Source organism: Condylura cristata, unplaced genomic scaffold (assembly GCF_000260355.1).
Source record: "Condylura cristata isolate star-nosed mole 26May11 unplaced genomic scaffold, ConCri1.0 scaffold00038, whole genome shotgun sequence".
Classification (NCBI taxonomy): Eukaryota; Metazoa; Chordata; class Mammalia; order Eulipotyphla; family Talpidae; genus Condylura; species Condylura cristata.
The window spans coordinates 9,167,696-9,173,009 of record NW_004567139.1 but is presented as its reverse complement, the minus strand read 5'-3'; positions in this window follow the sequence as shown (position 1 = coordinate 9,173,009).

Below are 5,314 nucleotides of genomic sequence, written 5' to 3'. Positions count from 1 at the left end.
GCGTCTCGGGGTGTCGCAAGCGGCCGGCGGTCCGGCCGGCGCTGCAGGTCCAGCCTGGGGCTCGCCTCCTGACCCCTGTCGGGCCGGCGCCCCACGCTGCCTCGCGCTTCCTCATTTTTTGTTGACAGCTCAGGAGCCACCGGCTTCCCAGGCGCTGCCCTGACCCGGGGACTCCTGAGCATCGCCGGTGACGCCCACAACGGGCACATCCGGCGCGCGGCCCGCGGGTGACCCCAGCCGCCTTGGCTGCCCGCGGGGTGGGGGCCCCGGTGCGCGGCGACCCGGCTCCAAAATCGAAGCGCGAGTGTCATACACGAGAGATCTGGGGTACCCCCGAGGGCGAATGACCGGGGAGGGGCACCCCCAGCCCGCCCGCAGCCCGGCCCGCGGCCCTGGTCACCGGGAGGCGCATCTGACGAGGCCACGGCAGGGACGTGCTTGAGACTGCTCTGGAATTTCCTTCAGGGCCGGTTACCGACCGCAGAGGAAAGTCAGCCATTGCCTGGTGGCGCTTGATTTTCACCTCCAACCAGCATTTTCCACCTTGGCCACTCGCGCGGCTTGTCGGGCGTCCGCCTGCATGAGGCTCGGGTCCGAAGTTGCTCTAGAGAAGCAAGAACCAGCCACTTCCTGCAGGCGTCAGCCCTGCGGTCCACCGGCTGGCCCCAAACTGGCCTGCTGAGAAGCCCGTCATGGCCAGTTGAGGGGAAGCGGAGGAGGGGGACGTGCGCGGGGTGTGGGAAACTACACGGACGTGTGTGTCGGATGAATCCCAAAGGAAAGAGGGGGGAGGGCACGCGGGAGGTTGTTAAAGACTTGCTAGTCCACGGAGCCACACTGGCCAGTGCACGCGTTTTTCCAGATACTACACGTCCATCAACAAATCCTCACGGACACACCAGCCGGTTCAGTGCAGGACTCCATTTCCCCCTGGATTAAGTTAACCAGTGCCCGTACAGGCGAGACCCTTTAAACACTGCTTGAACAGAATGATACCAAGGAAGGGTTGAGGGTTTAGACCGGATGGTGATATTACAGGAAACGTTTTCTAAAGAAGTGTTCATTTCTGGGATGACATGTGAAATTGGGGATTTTCCGGATTCCCTGTGAAGTGATATCTGAGTTTCACCGTCATCCAGATAGAAAAGGGGGGAGTAAGACCCTAACTGAAGTAAGAAGGTTCTTGAGATGATAACTGTTCAATATGTCTCATGTCCACTTGTGTATATGTTTGAAATTTCCATAATAAAATGTTTTTTTGCCAAAAAACCATGACAGGTTAAGACATAATGACAGGAGAGCTTGTCAAAAATGTCTGAAGCAGGACCAGTAAGGCATAGCAGGCTCCAGCGAACTGAGAGAAATGCACTTTGCTCCATGTGAAGTTATGAAGCACACGCCACGATACAGTGTTTTAAAGTCAACTTTATCGGGCAGGTGTCCAAGAGCCGGAGAAACTCCATGCAGCACACAGATGCAGCGGGTACCGGTGTCGCACACCGTGGGGCAGAGAGCGTCATGAGCCTGCAGTGGGGAAGTGTGTCGGGACCAGGGTTGGCTGCAGTGAGACCCCTAAGTAAAATGTGGTGACCATTAGCGTTTATGCCCCTCACTTGTGAATGAGCTGCCTGCCGCGCTGGTCGGAGCCTCCAGGGTCACTGCCAGTTGCTGTCCCCACTAGACCAGCAGGAGGGCCGTCATGGGCCAGGGCCGCAGCTAAGGACCCGTCTGCAGCAGGGAGGGTGTGCGTGTGTGCGTGTGTGCCCGGCCGTGTGCGTGTGCCCGCACGCACCTGGAGCCAGACAGCCCGAGAGGCTACATGGTCTCACGGGGGGGGAGAAGTGGGTATCTCAGGCCTGGAGGGGCTCGGCTCAAACCTTCAAGGCACGTCTGTCCAGGCTGGGGTCTCAGGACGGGGCCAGCGCGACCAGGAGGCAGTTGCAGCCTGGCAGACCCAGCTCGCAGTCGGTTTCCAGATTGAGTCCTCTTGGGTAAACAGCTGATAAATGAGCTGTTTGCCCAGGTGAACACAACCCAGCCTCCAAGACGGGGGGCTGTGTGCCCACAGGAGCTGCCTTTTGTTAAGAGAAATTATTCTGTATGAACTTCCTGGAGCAAACAGAGAAGCTATTTATTGGTTTACATTCCTACCTTGCGGAATAAGAACTTGCTAGATAAATGGGGAGCCATGTTGACACAGAAGGGCTGCAATCTCGGTCCTGGGAACTCAGCTCTGTGGATACAGGCCGTCCCCTGTCCACTGAGAACACAGGTCGCTCAGGTCCCGCTGCTGAGCGTCACCTGGATGTCACCTGGCTGTCTCGTCCACCTTGTGCACACACATCCCATCACCCAGAACTTAATCCCATCTGTCAGCTAATGGCAAGGAAGGCTGGGGAGTGGCTGCAACCCCTCCCCCTCTACAGACCACAAGAGCTCGGTGAGAAAGATCCAGAGGGCAGCGTCATGGCCTTGAAGCCTCTCTCCATGGGGATGTGTGTGAGGTGCTGAAATGCAGCACAATGGGGTGTTTGAAAGGCCCACATGAAAGGACAGGACGGGGCAGGCCTGCTCGGGAGCAATGAGGAACACGCGTGCTCGAGCTCAGACACTGAAACTGTAACAGGGGGTCCCTAGGAAAGGGGAAGTTCCAGGTTCCCTGCCCCACCCAGGAGGGCGGAGCTGAGCAGAGAAAAAGGGGAGAAGAGAAGGAATCAAGAGAGAAGAAAAGAAGGAAGCCAGATGGAGAGCCAGGAGGAGGCCTGAGGGAGCCACACGGAGCAGCGAGCATGTGAGGGAGAAGCCGGGCTTGTTTCCTGACCCTGGACTGGTTGAGGCAGATGTGGGTGAGAGACCCGCAGGGAGGCGACTCCCGCATGGAGGCGACTCTGGCCGTGTTTATCTTGATTTTGATGTTGCTCTTTTCCTCCCAGACTTGTCTGGCCATGTCTGACCCTTTTCCATGGGTCCCGGCCAGAAGGTGCTTCAGTCTTGTGGCCGCTTTCGGGCCTTGCTGTGGGCCGATCCCTTTTGGGTGGACTTTTGCCCACGAGGGGACGGGTCACTTCAGGTGTTTGATTTAGAAGTTATAATCTCTGTGCTCCGTATTGTATATTCACTGTATTAAAGTCCCTTTTCATGAAAGTTTTATATGTTTTGTCTTGATGCGGCAGATGGCAGAACCCACTTAGAGCAGGCAGGTTTGGGGCTTCAGGGGTGCCCCTCTCCCTGGGGAACAGATTTGGGGAGCCCTGTAACGAAACGAAGACCCAGCAGAATTCTGCAGAGCTCTGAGTACAGGGTGGGTGTGGACAGGAGCAGGCTGCGGGTGCAGGACCCAGAGCAGCGAGAGGAGGCGTAGGGTGAGGGCAGCAAAGGCGGGCTAGAGTCGGGGAGCCGGCGGCCCCAAAGGCAAAGCCGCGAGAGCCACCCAGCCCTGCGCACGGACGCAGCACACAGAAGACGCAGCGCGGGGCGGCAGGGGCAAGCACTCGGACAGGACCTGTTACAGGGCACCCCAATGTGAATTGGGTTACCTGTCTGTGGGTCTTCACCCGTGCGCTTACGATTCAATCGTATTATGGACACACTTCAAAAGGTTAAATAATGGATTTATTTATAAGGAGAAAGGTAAAGGGATAACCCAGGGAAAGAGGGAGAGAAACACAGGTTAACTAGGATGTCCTACCAGTTCTGCTGACGTGGACTCCACCGGCACGCTGAAAACCGATTGAGCACCAAAATGATCAGCTGCGAACCACCAGGCCAAGAGACCCCCAGAGCCCACGTGTCCGGTTTTATCCCCACCTGGCTGCTCAGCTCCGCCCTCACGTCCCTGCGTGCTTCTTCTTGGTACTGATGGGATTTGGAGTTCCAGCATCGAGTGGGGGCGGAGTCCGTGAAACCTGTATCTGTTACAGACCGTGCTGGCCAGTGACCCTGCCGCGCCATGTGACGGAGCCCCGCCAATACAAAGAACGCCCGATGCTCACCTGGCATTGCCCTTTACCCTCGGGACCGATGGGGCCCTTTGCAGGCCAATGAGGGCCCCTGAGAAACTGTATGGGGGTGGGGGCAGAGGCCCGGCCGGGGACACGCTCTTCCCCACACAGGCCCCCCTGGAGCCATGCTGTGAGCCAACTCCAGAACACGGGAGCCCTGGCTGGCCACCCCGCCCTGAGGCCGCCTCCCCGCAGGCGGACACAGGCCGCTCCTCAGGCACCCTTCGACCCAGCCGAGGCCCCGGCGCTCGGGCACAGCGAGGCCCTCGGCTCCTCTGGGCTGTCCGGCCGGCCCATGAGGCGCCCACGTTTGAAACTAACACGGGCTCGACGGCTCACAGCGGCCTGGCGCCCGGCCCCAGACAGGGCTCACCTGAGCCAAGGACACCTGAACTCCAGGCTCCTGTCCTTGGTCTGGGGCCATGTTCAGAAGTTAGGGAAGTAGGTGGTGCCAGAGGATGAGGGAGGCCTTGGGGGAAGGACACTGAGAGCCAGTGGCCGCCTGAGCCAACACGTCAGCCTCAGGTCTGATCGCTCTCCCATGACAACAAAAGAAACAAACAAAAGATAAGTCTAGAGGATCCCTCAGGCCTGACCAAAGGTCAAGGTCAGTGAAGGTTGCAGGCCCTGCCAGAGGCCCAGGGGCCGCCCTGCTGCCCAGGGCCCCGCCCACCCTGGCAGCTGCCTTCCCCTGTGCGAGTGTGCGTGGGTCAAGGCCAGGGCCAGCCAGGCCTCCTCCGCTCTGGGAGATGCGACTTTCCCATTCAGTGGAGAAGGGGAAAGAATCTGCAGGGCAGGACGGAGTTCGTGGGAGCCATCTGGCAAAGCCTGGGGCTGGAAAAGTACAGAAAACGCAGGTTACCCTGCAGGCCCAATTTCCTAATTGCTCTCTGTGGTCGCCAGAGCCTGCGGCTGAAGCCTTGCATCACCCCAACCTGGGGAAACTTCAGGCCAAGATGCCCAGCCTACGAAAGTCACCCCCGGCCCCTGTGTGCCTGTCAGTATCTCCCTCTGCTGCCACGGACAGACAGCCTGGGCGGGCTCCCTGCCTTGGCTGTTCTCTTTATGCTGAGGGCTCAATTGTCTTTCAAAAACACAAACAAAAGCGACTTGGCTCAAAACCACCATGATGACAGAATTCAATGTCAGCCCCCCCCACACACACACCCCGCCCCCGCCAGCCCAGGCCTCTGGGGCATGACGAGGCTTTGCCCGCGCCCAGCAGCGGCCTCGCCCCGGAGCCCCGGGCCTGCAGGTCCCACAGAGCGGCTCCCCGGCGTCCTGCCTCCCACGCAGCTCCTGGCGGCCTCCGC